Raw genomic sequence first — 17,403 nt, 5'->3', positions numbered from 1 at the left:
ATGAGAAAGATAGTGAAGGGATGGGTATCAAATGGAGAATCCCGTGTCCCTTGATATTTCAGGACAACGAAGTTAATTAGAACTGGAACGATGAACGTGACAATGGCATCAATATTGTCTGGCTGATTTGGCATTTTTAAATGCGGGGAAAGATGAGGAAGAAACATAGGAAGAGAGACAAAGCTGCAAGAACAGGGCGAATGTGCAAAGGATTGGGAAAGTGTATCAAATGATGGTCAGTTGTGAGGAGTGCCTGAAGGATTGGGGGGGTTGGATTTATAGATGTTAGACCCTTTACGTTCCAATCTCGTTGGTGGAGCAGACAAATGTCTCTACTTTATCAGATGACGGTATCAGAGAAAGTTATTAGAGAAAGTAGAGACTATTGTCTGATTAAAAATGGGACGGCCAAATCCAGTTCGAACGGAGACTTTGTTGTGCCATGAGTACAACAAGAGCCACACTATTTCATGTTTGGATAAAGCTGAAATTTTATAATGATTTAATTGATCAAGATATTCTAAAATGACCTAAAAAAAAATCCATTATAATAGTTAGTTAAAGATGAATAGCTGGAAATGACAACAGAGAGTTTCATTAGTTTATAACTCATAATATAACGAGGTTGATAGTAAATCTGTAATTATTACAATAAACAGATGTATAGATCTTTTGAGAAGAAGAGCAAATGTTGCTTGGAATCACCAAGCTTTCACTACCTGGCATTCACTATAAACATGAGATGGTATGAACTTTCATAAATGAAAGTAGACTTAATTTAATAATAAAGTTAACCTTTTGTGATTTTTATAGGTCCATTGTTAGTGTAAAAGAACCTTCTATCCACACTATTGAATTTTTGACATGTAGAAGGATTAGTTATGGTATAGAATTAATTTCAACCCCACATGTGGCTTATCGGGCAACGAATGTGTCAATAATTTATTTTTATGGCGTAAAATAAATTGGATACAAATATATAATTTTCAATAAGATTAATTATTACTAAGTACTTTTCAACTTTCGATATTGTTAATTACTAGTTTTTTTTCGGGGTCAGTGATAATTTTCCATGAAAAAGTAATTGCCAAGGAATTTTGCATGTGTGATTATTAATTTCTCATATAAAAATTTTCTTCAAATACATCACTGGTCATAATAAATAACCTTTCTAATGCGGCATATAACTTATCAAAATAAAAAAAGTAATTATCTATTTATCAAAAATCAATAATTTTCTATTTATTTAATTTATTTTTCTCATCAATTAAGTTGCCAACATTCAAAACTGAAAGCCCATTCGCCCAATTGCCCAACTTTTTATGAATTGAAAATTGATCCAACGGGCTGCATCACGTTACTAGAATTTAACGGTTCAAATCAACACAAGGGCGTTTCTATAATTTCACCGATCATGTCATTGGGGAAATTATCCAAATTTTTTAAATCTATTGGCACACATTTCAATTTTACCAATTGAGCAAATCCAATCAATTTTAGCTAGAATTCGCTAACGTGGACGTTGACTTGTCTTATGTGACACGGCCCATACTAATATTTTTCACGCCACTTCGGGAACTTTACACGGCATTGATCGCTTTGTTTGGTGAACATATGAACATAAACAAGCTTATAATACCGCACTTCTCTTGGTTAGCACTAAGCAAGTAATCGAAATGACGACTGCTCTATAGGGCTCTCTTGTTAATGAGGTCCCCGTTGAAATTCGAAAGAAGGATCGGAGGGGGCAAATCCATCAAAAAGTCTATGCTTTTCGAAAGCAACTTCTAGGAAAGGAAGCTTGATAAAGTCAAAGGAAGCAGCCATAATTGATCTGATTAGCACTTTGAACTATACGTTAGTACTTTCCTTCGCCGCGAAGATGTCCCCTTCTCTCTTCTTTTCAATCGATCGATCGCCGCTGAAATACGATGCAGTGAAAGTTTCTTTTAACTTGGCAGCGACCAGTGCCATGCCATGCATGTGTTTATAATTTCTTGATCAATCATCCGCCACCATGCCGGGAAAGAAATATGGGATGGAATTTTCTCATCTTGACTTCTTTTGAATCCATTTTCTAATGTAACTCAATTCTTTTCAAATATTTTCTAGCCCTGATTCATATATTCATAAGGAATGGACGAAATTGTAATTGAAAATCTTCTTAATTTGGATTACTATTTTAGATTCTTTGGTTGAAATAATGCATTTGTATGCTAGGATTTGCTTTGAACTATTGTAAAAAAAAAAAAAATAAACAAGCACATGAGATCGATCTATTAGTTAAAAGAGAAGAAAGAATGTATACATGTGGATGAAGTGCATAACACAAGTTCAATTTTTCACTTCACCAACTACAAACACAGACGGTATAGGCCCCTAACTAAGTTATTTTTTTATTTGCATCTTATTTGGTTCATATGAAATTGGTACAATATATTTCACGGAAGTCAATTCTGACTAACCCTGGATCGATGGTGCTTACCGGGCTCGCTGAGCCCTAGTTGAATAAAAATGGTAAAATGTGTGTCGGTATGGGCATATAGGGTGCGTTTGTTTGCGTTTTGTTTAAAAATTGTTAGGAAACAGAAATAGAAAAAAAGTGTTTATGTTCCAGGAACAATTTCTGAACAAAAAACGCGTTTGGTAGCTGTATAAAATTTATGTTTCGGAATAGAAAAAAACGAGAAACACGTTTGGTAACTTGTAAAAATTTATGTTCCAATTTTTTTCAATTGTTTTTTTAATAAAATGTGAACTTGGTATTGAATTATCATTCTCATGAAATGCTCATCAATTTAATTTTGTTCATATTAAGTGAAAACAAACATTCTAAACTTGATCATATTTGCTTAGTCGGAAGAAATTTTTTTTTTAAGTTCGTACCAAAATTTTCCCATTTATTTTTTTTAAATAAAGTGTAAACTTGACTTTGAATTCTCATTATCATAAAATGTTCATCAATTTAATTTTGTTCATGGTGAGTAAAATCAAACATTCTGAACATGGTTATAAGTGCATACTTTGAAGAAAATTTTATAAATAAACTTTGTTCCAAATTTTTCTCACGTGCCTTTTTTTTCAATAAAGTGTAAACTTGGTATTGCATTATCACTCTAATGAAATGCTCATCAATTTAATTTTGTTCATGGTTGGTGAAGACAAACATTTTGAATATGGTCATGTGCATACTTGGAACAAAATTTCGTAAGTAAAAATCCCACAATAAGAGCTACCTAAAAGAAGAATACTTCATAGATCTCTACGTAGACCCTTTCATACATAACATCACAATAATGAAGTAATATAGTTCATTGTTCAACTTCATCACATTGGATTTGATAAGTGAATACTTAAAAACAAAATTACAAAAGTCGGAAACACAAAGTCATGAAATTTCAGGCATATTATGATCCCTCGCCATTTTATTTGCAATCCTTGTCCTAAGCATGTTTATTCCAGGTGCATCATGCAATGTATCATCTGCAACCTCCAATTCTGTAGGTTCGCATAGATATTCTGGATCTCCATATAGGGAAAAGTTTCTATCCAACCTTAGCATGCGGATGATTGTTTCCAAATTCAGCAAATTGCGATTTATGTGGCAGGACTGGCAAATTCCGGACAAAGCAAGGGAAAAAGAATATGTCTTCGTGGATTGGCACTGGCAATCCGGAACTTTGGATGGATCCACCGAAGTTCTCAAAGCATCAGCGTTCACCTGAGAATGAATCAACCAATTGAGGATGTACCTTAAGTAAAGAAAAATTCAAGACAATAAGCAATAAGCCAACAACGAAACAACACCCTCCATTCTCTGCAAATCCATAACTTAAAGAGAAAAATCGAAGCATTATAGCCATAAGATACCAAGGATCTCGCATAATGTATAATCCCCAACATTCCTACAAAAAAAAGTCGAACAACGTTGTTCTTATAGATTCACAAAGAATGTACTAAATGAACTACACGTCATATGCGGTCGCATATGAAAAATGACATGGTAGGGCACAAATTTTTCACTAAGTAGTTGTCGCGACCTACCCAAAGGGGGGAGGGGAGGAGAAGAAACACAGAAAACACCAGCACAAAACAGAGCGAGGAGAGAATCGAGCCACTCTCTTCTCACGTGCCTTTTTTTTTTTTCTGTTCTTTTCTTTTCTTTTACTTTTATTTTTCTCCTCCCCTTTAGTCTACCCTCTACACGTTCTCTTCTTCGGGCGTCATCTTCTTCCTTTTGTCTTTCTCACTTTTAACACCCATTTTTCCTTTTTCTTCATCGACTTCCGATTGGATCAAAATGTGGCTGAGCCGCAAGGGTTCATAGAGACACACAGAAAATACTAATATTAGACCAAATCCAAGCAATATAGGACAAAATGCAAATTGAGAAGCTTTAACTCAAAGGCAGAAAAATAAATAACAATAACTTCGACATTGATTCACATCACTTTGATATATTCAGCCACAAATCCATAGATCTACATGATGTCATAGAGATTGAGATTAAAGAAACAATAATGTATAGAACTATGAGAGTGATAAAAGGCTATTTTGTCATGCCCGATGTTGTCAATTGATAGTCCACACACAATGAAAAGTGTAGCAGCGGTGAGCGCTCGCTTGGCAACAATAACTTCTATGCTTCTTTGTGCGACCGCTCAGCGAGCGGGCGGGCTCGCTGCTCCGCTGGCTCGAGCGGAGAAGCAAGCGAGCACTTCGCTGCTCGCTCGCTCGATTCAGGCATTTGCATGATTCTTGCCGACTACTTTGATTGACATTAATAGATCAATAAATGGAGAAAGACTAGGAAAATACCCTTTGGAAGATATTGGCCTAGATAGGGCGTCGTTTTTTTTTGCCACAGAACAACGGGATCGCGGGACAAAGATCAACGGAACCCAACTCCTCATGGTGTCGAGGAACGCCGGCAAAGGCCGATATTTGCCCCGTTTCGTGCCCTTTCCCATCACCGGTGCCAGCACCATTGGGCACGGCGAAGAGCCGCCGATGGTTCCGTTCCGGCACACGGGCGGCTCGCTGGAGCCTAAGCAGCGACGTCACGCTTTGCTGCTCGCTCCGAGCTTGAGCAACGGCGACGCTCGCGCTTCGCTCTCTCTCCCGGATCTCGAGCGAGCACGAGGCCGCTGTCGCGCAGATCCCAGGTGAGCAACGCTCGCCAGATCTGAGACTCCTCGAGCAAGCGGCTCGCGAGATCTAGGCAAGCGCTGGCTCGAGCGAGCCTACACACTCGAGCTCCTACTAGCCATTGCCCGAGATCTGCGAGGGGTGGCTCGCCGAAGTGAAGACAATCGGTGAAGGAGGAGCGGTGACCACGTTTACACGGTGAAGGAGCGTGGCTGTCGAGACAGAGTGTTGTCGGCGCGGGAGAAGACGATGGACTTCTTCGCTCGCGGGGAGGAGACGCTCGTCGCAGGTCGCGGGAGGAGAAGCTCGTCGCTCGTCGCGGGTCGCGGGAGGAGAAGCTCGTCGCAGTCGCAAGAGGAGAAGCTCGTCGCTCGTCGCTCGTCGCGGGGAGGAGAAGCTCGTCGCGGGGGAGAGAGGCGGTGTTCGAAGGGAGCAAGAAATAGAAAAGGAACACAATTTTGTTCCTTTTTTGTTCCTCAATTGTGTTTCAGAAACAAGAAACACAAATTTTGTGTTTCTTGTTTCTGTTTCTTTTTTGTTCCTGGGAACAAAAGAACAAAAAAGGAATAGAAACGCACCCAAACGCGTTTCTGTTCCTTTTTTGTTCCCAGGAACAAAAAAACAGAAATTTTTGTTCCTAGGAACAGAAATAGGGTGCAGCCAAACGCACCCTAAATCCCTTCTCGAGTCTAGCCTACTTGGATCCATATAGGTTTAGTCATTCTATAACAATAATTAATAACTTTCTAACCATATAAGTGAGCCTATGCAAGAATTTTGGGATGCCAACGCTAGGATTGCTCCTACGATTGATTGGATCTAATAGTGACTAGGATGGGGGTGTTATTCTTCACTCCCTTATACTATTTTAATACAATTTTCATTTGATTTTCTAAATAACAACTCCGATGAACACGTCCAGGATATAGGAGGGATCAAACGGCTAAGTTCCTGTGCTGTTTTTAAGAGAATCGCAGAACTAAGAATAATATCCTCTCGTTACTGCTGCGGCATTTTAGAAAATGATTCATTTGTCGTTCTCATGATCATGCTTTTACCATCGATTGCCTGCTAAGGCTGATCGCGATAGCTTAAGGTCTTGTCAACCCTCTTTGTGGGGCTTTCTTGCTTTAGTAATCAATCAATTGATGGACCTCATGCACCTGATGGACTACAGTTTTGGTACTATGTGTTGCTTGGGCAAATATTCGACTAGAAAACAAGAAAGAAAACGCATGATATGGATAAATCAAATGACATTGGGAGCACAATGGTTGATTTTTTCAAAATGCTGTGTAATAAGATGCATTCTGTTAGTTATGTTAGTGTGGGCTGCGACATAGGTATACACCCACGAGTAAAAGAAAGCTGTTAAAATAGGTGGATGATCGCCTCATATAATGCTTTAGGGAAAGAAATCTATTCCTGTGGTTATGTATAGTATTTACTTGTTGAGTTGTTATACACACAAACAATCCTCTTCAACTATCCTTAATGGCTCGGAAGTGAACTGAGAGGACTTAAATGTTGCCGAGCCAGATGCAAGTAGTTGAAGACTCATGTATATTCTTTTTGAATGCAATCTCATCCTTTTTTCTAATTCAAGTATCAAACCAATGGAGAACAAAGGAGCATAACTGAATACGTTTCGATGCCTCCTCTACTATGTTTATGTACAAGAAGCAACTCTTTCCTCTGGTTTGATATTGGGTATCATTTGTGATAAATCCTTGGACATATATATTCATGTCTTATCTTCGAACAAAAAACTGTCACCTTGATCTGTCTCATCTGTTGCTGTTTCTCTAAAATGTAGATATCCAGGCACGGGTGAATACAACAAGTTTTTTTGAAGAGGGGGTGTACAATTGTGCAGGATGTGGGACTCCTCTTTACCGTTCTACAACTAAATTTAACTCCAGCTGTGGCTGGCCCGCTTTCTACGAGGGCCTCCCAGGAGCTATACCTGCACTGTGAGTCTCTCTTTGTATCAATTAAACGTGTGGTCACAAGTAACTAAAGACGGTTCTGATTGAAGTCGATTTCTATTACGGCTTGCTATAGATGACATCTTCCACTTTGTGCTTATCGAGCTTTCTAAACTGTGAAATTGCAAAATGAGTCAGGCATGTTTTGCTTCAAATCATTGATGAGCTTGCCTTGCAAAATGAGTCAGGCATTTTTTTAATTTATTGGCACATATTTCGATTTTACCAATTGAACCCATCTAGTCAATTTTAGCTGAAATTTACTAATGTGAATGGACTGTTTATGTGGCACGGTCAATGCTTATATGGATAAAATTTATTATTTTTAACATTTTTCGAATTTTTAATTATTTTTTATATTTTAAATTTCTTTTCTCTTTTCTTCCCCCTTTTTTTTTTTCTCCTTTTCTTCCTTTGGCCGGTTGCCCAGAGGCCATGGACGGACTGTTCTGAAACACTCTTGGGTCGCTCTGCGCGTGGATTCTGCGAGTTCAGACCGAGCTCTGCAGGAGAGAGGGAGAGAAGAGGGCGTGAGTAAGGGGGCTTTGTAAAGGAGAGGGGGAAGTGGGTGAGGAGGAAGTTGCGTGACAAGTTGTCGGAAGCGAAGTGAAGTGAAGTGGCCTCTCCCCTCACTCCAACCTTTCCTTCTTTCCGTGTCGCATGCGAATATTAAAAATTTAGTTAAAAAGAGGAGTGGAGCACGTTCTCCGCGATTGGTTAGAATAAGGAGCAAAGGGGGAAGTTTATGCTTGGTGACCAAGAACGACTTGAAGTCGGTCAAACAGTGTCTTCTCTCTTTTCTCTCTAGAAATGCGGCCTTCGGCTGCTGTGAATGGTGTGTAAAACCCAAGCTAATATATTTATAATAAATTTATAAAAAAATTAATTTTTTAACTACAAAAAAATTCATTAGATCTGTAAAAACTTTACACTATTAATTTTTATTAAGAGGGACAGGATATTTAAGTCCGCGTGAGCAATCCTACTCCCCCTCTCGCTCTCTCTCTCTCGCTGAAAAAATGACAACGTACGGGTTGGTGTTCGGGGGTTTGGTTTTCTCGCCAATTTCTCGCGACACGAGATGGTCAGGCAGCCGAGTCCGTTTCGCGGGCGGGCGGACGGCCCGGTTTGACCGTTAAGTTCTGCGTTGACCCCAGGAAGCCAGCGAGCGCGCTCGCTCGCGCCGTTTCCGTTTCCGTTTCGATTTCGCGGTTTCCAGATCTGGGTGTCGGTCCGTGTTCGTGTAAATGAAGGGACCACGATCATAATTATTTGCCCAGATTTTATAATAATAATAATGATAATGAATTGTTTTTGTTAGGATGACTTGTTTTATTTATTAGGGTAGTTCGTGTTTCATTTTCGCAATTTCATCGGCCCCGGCATTTATTTTTGAACCGCATTTATTTTTCGGCTAATAGCATAAAAAATTTCAAATAGGTACATGATGTATGATAAATCTATCTCAAATTAATTTTTAACCACAAAAATCATAAATTAATACATCTATGTAAAATTTAACATAAATTAATTTATGTTAAATTTTATCATAAATTTGAGATTTTATCTTCTATTTATCATTAGTGTACCGGTTTGTAATTTTATGGTATTAACCCGACTTAATAAAAATTAATAGAGGGTAAAGTTTTTATAGATCTACCAATTTATGATTTTTGTAGTTAAAAATTATTTTTTTTGTAAATTTATTATAAATATATTAGCTTGGGTTTTCAGTTATATCATAATCGTGCGAAATCACCCGCAAATCGACTACGCACTCCGGTCAATTGATTTATAGAATTTTCAAAATTTGTTTTCGATTAAATAAATTGGGCATTTCATTGACACATCGATAGTGCCATTCTTTGAGCTAATCACTCATGAGATAATTAGGACTATCCGGGGTAGGGGTGTCAATGGGTCGGGTCGAAGTCGGGTCTTGTTGTTCTCCGACCCGACCCGAAACACAATGGTCCTGTTGTGACCCGGGACCGACCCGAAACACATAAGACCATCTAATGTGTTTCGTGTCGGTTCGAAAATCGTGTCGGTAGGGTTCTGGTTTTTTTTTTTTTTCGGGGTTCGTTAAATCCTTTTAAAAGCTCGAGAATTTGAGGTAGTTCTTTGTCACGAAGCTTCTCAATCTTAATTAATCGATTTAAAGCAACTTTCTTCTGGGTGCTTGGAACCAATGCTTCTGTCAAGGACTCGCTGCATTCTGTCAAGGACTATGCAACTTGCATAGACACATTGAATCCTTTAGCTTCTGATGATACAAAGATGGAGAAGACATCAAATGCAGCAACTCTTTTTACCTTGTATTTTTTTACATTAGAAAACCTGTCTTTGTGAAAAATGTAGCACAACCATCTATTGTATTGATATTCCCACCATAAACCTGCGGACAATGGACATATGAATAAATAGGACGTAAAACCTAAGACAACATAAAAGGAGAAGTCCATGAATAACCTCGATCGTTTTTTTTTTTCTTGTATAAAGCTTCATAACCATGTTTGTCTAATTCAAGGGCGAAAACTTCTCGAAATGATCACTTTGAACTTGGAAAAGAAAACATATCTGTTTTCAATGTACCAAACATGCCAAAAGGGAGGACAAAACTAATAGTCGATCTCCATCGACGCATGAGGAGGAGGCCTAGTTAACATTCTATTCTTCCAAACAAAGTAAATCGATCAACATACATCCTCTTACTATAAATTCATTTCCCATTACTCTATCTACAAAGTAAAGAATCTGCCACAATGGTATATATTTAAACAAAAACAGTAATTTAGCAACTTCATCTAGAAAGAAACTAGATTATCTACAAAGACCTTTTTTGCTTCAATTACATAAACAACAAAATTAAGATGTCCGCGACTCCGGAACTTCCATTGAGAATAGGAATGCTTATCTCAATGTGCACCAGATAATTATGATGGAACTCCATTTACCGGTCTAACAAGACATCAAGAAGTAACACGAAAGAAAGCACTCGTGTACCAATAAATTGGTTGATGGTTTTGTGAGAGTCTATGATAAGTTCTTTGTTTGCTCTTCTTCTTTTCTATTGTCTGTTGTTTTGTTTAAAGTACAATTCAGCTATGCTTTGTTCGTTAGGATTGGGTGGTGTTTCGCCAAGGAGTAGAATGTGGCTTTCAAGGGAGAGTCAATAAACAGGGAGGTATGTCATATAAAGAAAATATAGTCCTCTGTTTCTACTTTGCATTGAAAAAATGAACTTTCTTTTGTGCTTGTAGATCCGCTTGTTTGTGATAAAAAAATATGCGCTATCTGCTTCCATTATGGATATCACTCATGTCATGTGGGGTATGAACCTAAATTAATTTGTCAAGTCGTCGTGTCTTATTTGTTGTTACATGTGAAATTGCTTCTTTTCGTAGAGACACGAAAATCGAAGCGGGGTACTTAAACTTATGCGCAAGATCTAACTTTAATTCACAGCCTTCCACTCAAAGAAAAGGAATCACATTTCCATGAGAAACAAGTATACCCCTAACAGCTCACATCACCTAATTAGCACAAAAGACGGCACATTTTGCAGCACTTTTTTCTCATGAGCATCTTCAGTTCCTTCATTCTAGCCTAATCCTGGAAAGAGAGAAGATGCTCTCTCGAAGTCAAGCTGCCGAATCTCTTCTTTTCTTGGCAAACACCAATTACACAAATCCGACGGCAACTCTCCTGGTTCTTGTTCAGCTTCCTAAATCCAACTCCACCGACGACTCACCCCATTTCTCGAAATCATCCAAAGCTAAAGAAGACGATGCGAGAGAGACCCATCGATCATTTTAGCTATAAATTTAAGCGAACAAGAACCGCCGCACTCGCTCGACATGAAAACCGGACAACTCGCAGAAAAAAACAAAACAAAAACGAAAACCCAGAAATCAAGAAGCGGCGGATCAAACCTATAGAGCGTAATCGAGAACTACAGGGAGAAGCGAACCTTGAAATTCCACTCGGAAGCTGTGATCGGAGCTCGGGGTCAAGAGCCGACTTGTCCTCCTCCTCGGCGTCGCCAGTAACGATCGGCGATTCGGCGGCGGCTAGGGTTCCGGCGTTGAGACGAGGGGTGGCGATGGAGACGGCGAGGCGGAGGTGTGTCGACGGACGGCAACGATCGACGGATTCGGGCGGTGGCTAGGGTTCCTAGCGGTCGTGAGCGTAGGCACGGTCGTGTCATCGGAAAGAAGGTGGAGCCGAGAAAGATGAGAACGTGTTTGTGTTTCTTGTTTATGTTTGGATTCGAAGTTATCGTGTTTCAGTCGAACAATGTTCACCCTACCCGACCCTAAACATATCTTTATTGCTTGTTTTATGTCTGTGTTTCAAACAGTATCAAGACCCGAAACAAGTATACTACTTGTTTCGTGTTCGGGCCGTGTTCGGGTTGGTTCGGGTCGGGTCGGGTCGGGCTTTTTTGACACCCCTAACTGGGAGTAATTAGGGATTTTAACGCAATGGACTTGAGAATTCAACTTTGGAATCGATTACTCGACCGTGTCGATCTACAAGGGTCATTATGGCAGATCAAAAATCGATTAGAGATAGGAGATAGGTCAATTTGATAGAAATATATGATTAGTGTACGGGTGATTCCACATAATTGTAAAATTTCTTTTGAAGGACACTAGATCGATTTTCCCGTCGTTTCTGTAACCGGCGTCCGTATTGAAATCTCGAGATTTTCACAACAACCGAGAGTCGCTAATGTGTCGAAAATGTACATTGTGACTAATGGGTCAATTGCACCAAAATTCCTAAAAGTTTTACTCGAGACCGGAGTCACGTTAAAGTCGCGTCAGATTGAAATTAACCGCGAATTTGAACCCGATTTCTAGTTACGTAGTTTCACGATTTATTTTAAGAATGTTGACTCATCCTTCAAGATTTTTCGGAGATTTCGAGATTTTTACCGAAAATCGTTTCAAACGATTCCCGGAAAATTAGTGGAAATTCAGATATGCTAAGTCGATGGAAATTTAGACTTCCCGAGCCAAGCCTTTGAGTATCGGACTTGCAGGAAATTGTACAGGATTTTCTTCAGCAAAATTGGACCTCGATTTGGAGAATTGGGAAAGAAATCTAAGAGTATTTGAGTGAAATTCGGAGCTGGATTTTGGGGCAGCAAAATTGACTTCAATTTAGTTAATTGGTGGGAAATTATTGCAAGAAAGTAATTGGGACAAGAGGATATGCTTGTGGGCTTTTGGGGGACTAATTCATGATGAAATTTGAGATAACTATTGACTTTTCTTCTATTTTTTCCCATCATCTTCGACCGACTCTTCTCTCTCTCTTCACCTCACGCCAGCTTCATCCCCTTCGGTTCTGCTTTCATTTCCTCTGTATCTTCGTTTATTTTTCATCTCCACCGAAACAATCCCCTCTGCTGCCATTTTTCCCTTTTATTTCCCCTCTCTTCGTGTGACAATCCCATTCAGTCAACACCCCGCCCCCCCTCCCCAAGCAACTTCACGAGGTTGACCCCACCTTCTCCACTTTCACGTTTCGTTTCCTGCAGCACTCATGGTCAACACTCCCTTCACCGAAGCCTTTCGTCGACCACTTCACCTCCCATTGCGGCCAGCTGCTCCACTCCACCGCCTGCTGCAGCCACGCATCGTCCCAGCTTCGACTCTGCCACGTCCCGCGACAACCTCGTCGTTCGTCTCTTCCCCAACCAACAACGATGCTGCTTCTCTCTCTTTGTTGCTTCAATCGGCCCAGTTCGCGTGTTTTCAGCCCACCGATCCTCCTCCATTTCCAGCGAAGGCCTGCAGCTCATGCATTTCTTTGGCCCAGCGAATTCAGTCCACAAGCCCAGCAGTTGGGCCCGTCTTCAGCCCATCCTCGCTTGGCCCAGCTAGTTTGTGGATCAGCCCAGCGACAGCCCACTTGAATTCTAGCTCAGCCCAGCGAAAATCTTCAGTCCAGTCTAGCTTTGAAGCCCACGAAGTCAGCCCAACGTCAGCCCAGCCCAATTTAGCAACAAGTCACAGCTTGGGCTGAGATTTGTTGGGCTAGTTCTAGGCCCGGTCAAGCCCGTTGGTGTCGTCGAGAGCCCAAGTTCAGCCGTTGTCGTGGTGAACCGGTTCTCATTTTTAAACCGGTGAGTTTATGTACTAAACTCTTCTTAATAGGCTAATGACATTTAAGGGGTATTTAGATTAATTTAATTTGAAATTAGGTGGTTAGTTAGATTAAATTAAAAATTAAATTATTTATTTATGCATGTTAGGTGGTTAAAACGGCTTAGATATGGACTAGATAAATTGTATTATTTATCTAGTTGGGTTCAGAAATTTTCCTGGCTCGTTTTGATATTTATTTAGGCATTTTTGGCCTAAGTTAGTATTTTAGAATTTAAATTATTTATTTAATTAATTTCCGTAATTATTTAATTATTAAATATTTTCCCGAAATTAGGTTGGATAGCCGGTGACCATAATTTCATGCTGATTGTAATGGTATGCGTGGTTTATTTAATTGAGTGTTGATTTGTACAAATTAAATGAAAATTTTAATACTAGGTATTTATTCCAAAATAGAGTAATTTTGGTATTTAATCAGAAAATGCCAGGGCATCGTTTTTAACACCGAAAAAGGTTTTCGGACACCATATAAATAGTGGGATTTTCAAAAAGAAAAATATTGCATTTTTGGCTCAAACCGCTATGTATCCACACACGATTATTTCTATCGTGTATTTTTAACATGGAGAAATTATGCTAAGACATTACTTTAATTGAGGAATTTAAGTGTGAAACACAATACCTTTAGCTTGAGGAGTGAATAATTGTGTAATGGTTTATAGTCAGGGCATGTTAACTATGGGAATTGAGATGATATGTGTCGGGTTGAGGAAACTCGATGGGTCGTGCAGTCACTTCTAGTGCCTTATATCATTGCTTATTGTAATAAAATGCTAAGTGTTACATGGCGACCAAAAGTTGCATGAGAATTACCTCTAGTGCCTTGTAGTATTGTTATGTATAGTGAAGGGTTAAGTGCTTCACGATAGTAAGATCTCATATAAGTTACCTCTAATGCCTTATACTATTGCTTTTATAGTAAATAGCTAAGTGCTACATGATAGCGAGACTTCATGTGAGTTACCTTTAGTTCCTTGAGTCTGATTTTGAGTGGGAATGTTGAATTGGAACGTTGAGAGTAATTATCGAGTATAGATAGAACCATCGATATGATTGACCGCGCTTGATTATGGAACAAAATTGTGTGACACGGAATGTGACGTGTCATACGATTTGGCCTTATAATTGGAACTCTTGTGAATTGATTGATTAATTGATTGACTAAGATTGAATGGGGCATTCCAAATGCTTGGGTGTTGTTATTGCACTTATGTATTATGTGATTCGTGCTAATATGTAGAAAGGATCTGAGACGAGGTAAGTCTAATTGATTGTGTGATTATGTGGTTAGGACGATTCTTGGCGTATTTCCCTCCTAATCGGGGTTTAGAGCATGAACTCGCTAAGATTTATATATCACCCCGTCGTGGGCTCATTTTCAGGGCCGTAGAGTGGAGGACCGGCCGATTGTGGTGACCTGAGGAATAGGTCAATTAGGTCACTTCCTTTTGAGAACCGTCTTTTGTAAACTCTTGGTTGATGACCTTGTAAATAACTTCCAGGTTAGTTTTTATAAAAGCATGTTTGTTAATGGGTGAAATTGTTGTCATGCTTTTCTATTAGGGATGGCTACGGTAGGTGATTTATAATTCACTTCCACATGTGCAATAAAATAAAAGGGTCGACTGACTCATCTTAAGAAGTCACAAATTTTATTGACCAAAAAGAGGGATGGGTACGCTCGGGATCCAAGGCGTGACAATATCCGATTCGCTAATTGATTTATAATAGTGTAGTATTGACCATTGTCAATCCTTATAGTCGAATGGTGGTTTTCTAATCGAATTCTCTAATCTTTCGCGTTTTAACCCTTTACAACCTCTTAGGGATAATTACCAAAAAAATTCATAAACCTATTGCAATTGTGTCAATTCAATCATAAACTCTTTTTGGCCAATTTAGTCTTAAACCTTTTACAATTGTGCTAATTTAATCCATTTGACCAAAATTGGCCGGTTGGCGGCGTGGACGCGACGTAGGAGACACTAGCCCGGCCCGAACAATTTTTAATAAATATTTTATTTTTTTCTAATTTTTTTTTTTTTTTATTTTTTACCTTTTCTTCCTGTGACCTCCCTCGTCGGCCTCGATGAGGCTCGCTGCCCCGCCCAGCCACACTAGCGAGCGAGCCTTGCTGACCATGGCAAGGTCGAGCCTCGCTAGATCCGGCGACGGCGGCCTCACTATCATTGGGCAAGGCTTGCCTTCACGGTGGCCGGCCAGGTGAGCCTTGCCTAGCAATGGTGAGGCCCGCGATCGCCCACCCAATGCGAGGCTGCCGTCGCTTGAGATCTAGCGAGGCTCGACCTCGCCATGCGATTGGGCGAGGCTCGATGATGGCTGCCTTGTCGTCATTGGGCGAGGCTCACCTTCGCCAATGGCGGCGGGAGCGAGCCTCGTCGGCCTCGCCTCGGCCAACCGCCGGAGGAAGAAGAAGGCCAAAAAAAAATAAAAATAAAAAATTTGAAAAAAAAATTATTAAATTGTTCGTCGGTCACGTGTCCATGTCGGCGGTAGCCAATTTTGGCGGATGGGTAATTGGCACAATTATAGAAGGTTTATAACTAAATTGGTAAAAAAGGTTTAGGACAATTGTAATAGATTTAAGACTTCTTTGGTAATTATCCGCTCTTAACTCATGAGCGATCGTTTAGAGTAAAAGACTTCATAAGTGTGTTGATGAAATAACTATTTCATATATTTCGAAATAGGGCCAAATTTCGGTCGATTGTCAAGGTTGGGTGACTAGCTAGAGGAAAAAAGGGAAATATAAAAAAAAAATGAAATTAAAAAACACAAAAAAAAAAAAAGTTGGAAAAATTAAAAAATTTATCCACATTAATGATGGCGTCTACGTCAGCAAATTCAAACAAAAATTGATCAAATTTACTCAAATGGCAAAAAGTGAAAATATTTATAATTTTATTGAGAAAATTAAAATATTTATGATTGAATTGATAAAAATGTAATACGCTTACCACTTTTTGGATAATTTTTCCCCGCTTCATTAGTACAAGTAATAATCCACGTCGCGTCCACGTCAGCCCGCCCGGGTGAAATCGTGATGAAGAGCAAGAATCCAAGAATCTCCTCCTCCCCCGGGCGCTCGCATCTCCTCCACAATCTCTCTCTCTCTCAATCTAAATTCTTGCTGCGCGGCCTCGTCACAGCCTCACCTTCGCCACCTTCAAAGCTTCAAAGGACGACGGCGACCCAAGAAGCGTCGAGATCGGTTCTTGGAGCGGAAATGCCGCATGCGATTGAGCTCCTCCTAGAGCCTGTCGTGCCGCCATGTGGAGTCGCTCAACCTGTGCACTTCGAGAGTACGTACCTCTTCGTTTCTGGTTCTGGGTTCGTCTGTCTATGCGCGCTTGGCTCTTTCGTCCACGTTTTGAGCATTTTGTTTGGAGTTCTTGATAATTTGTGCCGAGTGGCCGCCTTTGATTGAGTAGTGTCCGTGGGTCTGTCGTTTGAAACGGCTAAGAGTGTTTGGAAAGATTGTTATTCGTATGTTTTATTCGAATGCTGAGTGCTGCTTGGGATCTCTTTTGCATGCCAAGAATGCTCCTGTTTTTTAAAGCAACCCATTACAAATTCTTGGATTCTTTTCGACTGGGTATCATGAGCATCATATAGATTAGCATCATTCTTGGCTGACGATACCATGATTAATTGAAGTGATGCTATGTGTTACCCCTTTCTTGACTTGCAGGGATATGGCATGTTGAAGCACGGAAATGGTTGTAGCTTTTTTTCTCCTCCCATCTCATGGCTGTGGACATTGGATTCATATTCTATAGCCAGCAGAAGTCCATGCACCACCTTATGCCGTAAAATATCGGATTGGTCGCCGCTCTTTGTTTCGGGAGATACCTGTGAATATATAAGTTTGTTGACTTCCTCAAGTTGGGTCAGAGACAACTTCGTCACAACAATTATAGGCTGAGCCGCTCTGGAAGAGCACGGATACGAGCGGCGATTGACGTCGCGAGTGCTGTTGATGTCATCAATGATTTGAGGATTGGATACTCTTACATTCTTAGCAGTGATGTAAGAAATATCTTTTGATTCATATTTAGTTCCTT

Source organism: Eucalyptus grandis, chromosome 2 (genome assembly GCF_016545825.1).
Source record: "Eucalyptus grandis isolate ANBG69807.140 chromosome 2, ASM1654582v1, whole genome shotgun sequence".
Lineage (NCBI taxonomy): Eukaryota > Viridiplantae > Streptophyta > Magnoliopsida > Myrtales > Myrtaceae > Eucalyptus > Eucalyptus grandis.
The sequence above is the reverse complement of the archived record's forward strand: the minus strand, read 5'-3'. Positions refer to the sequence as shown.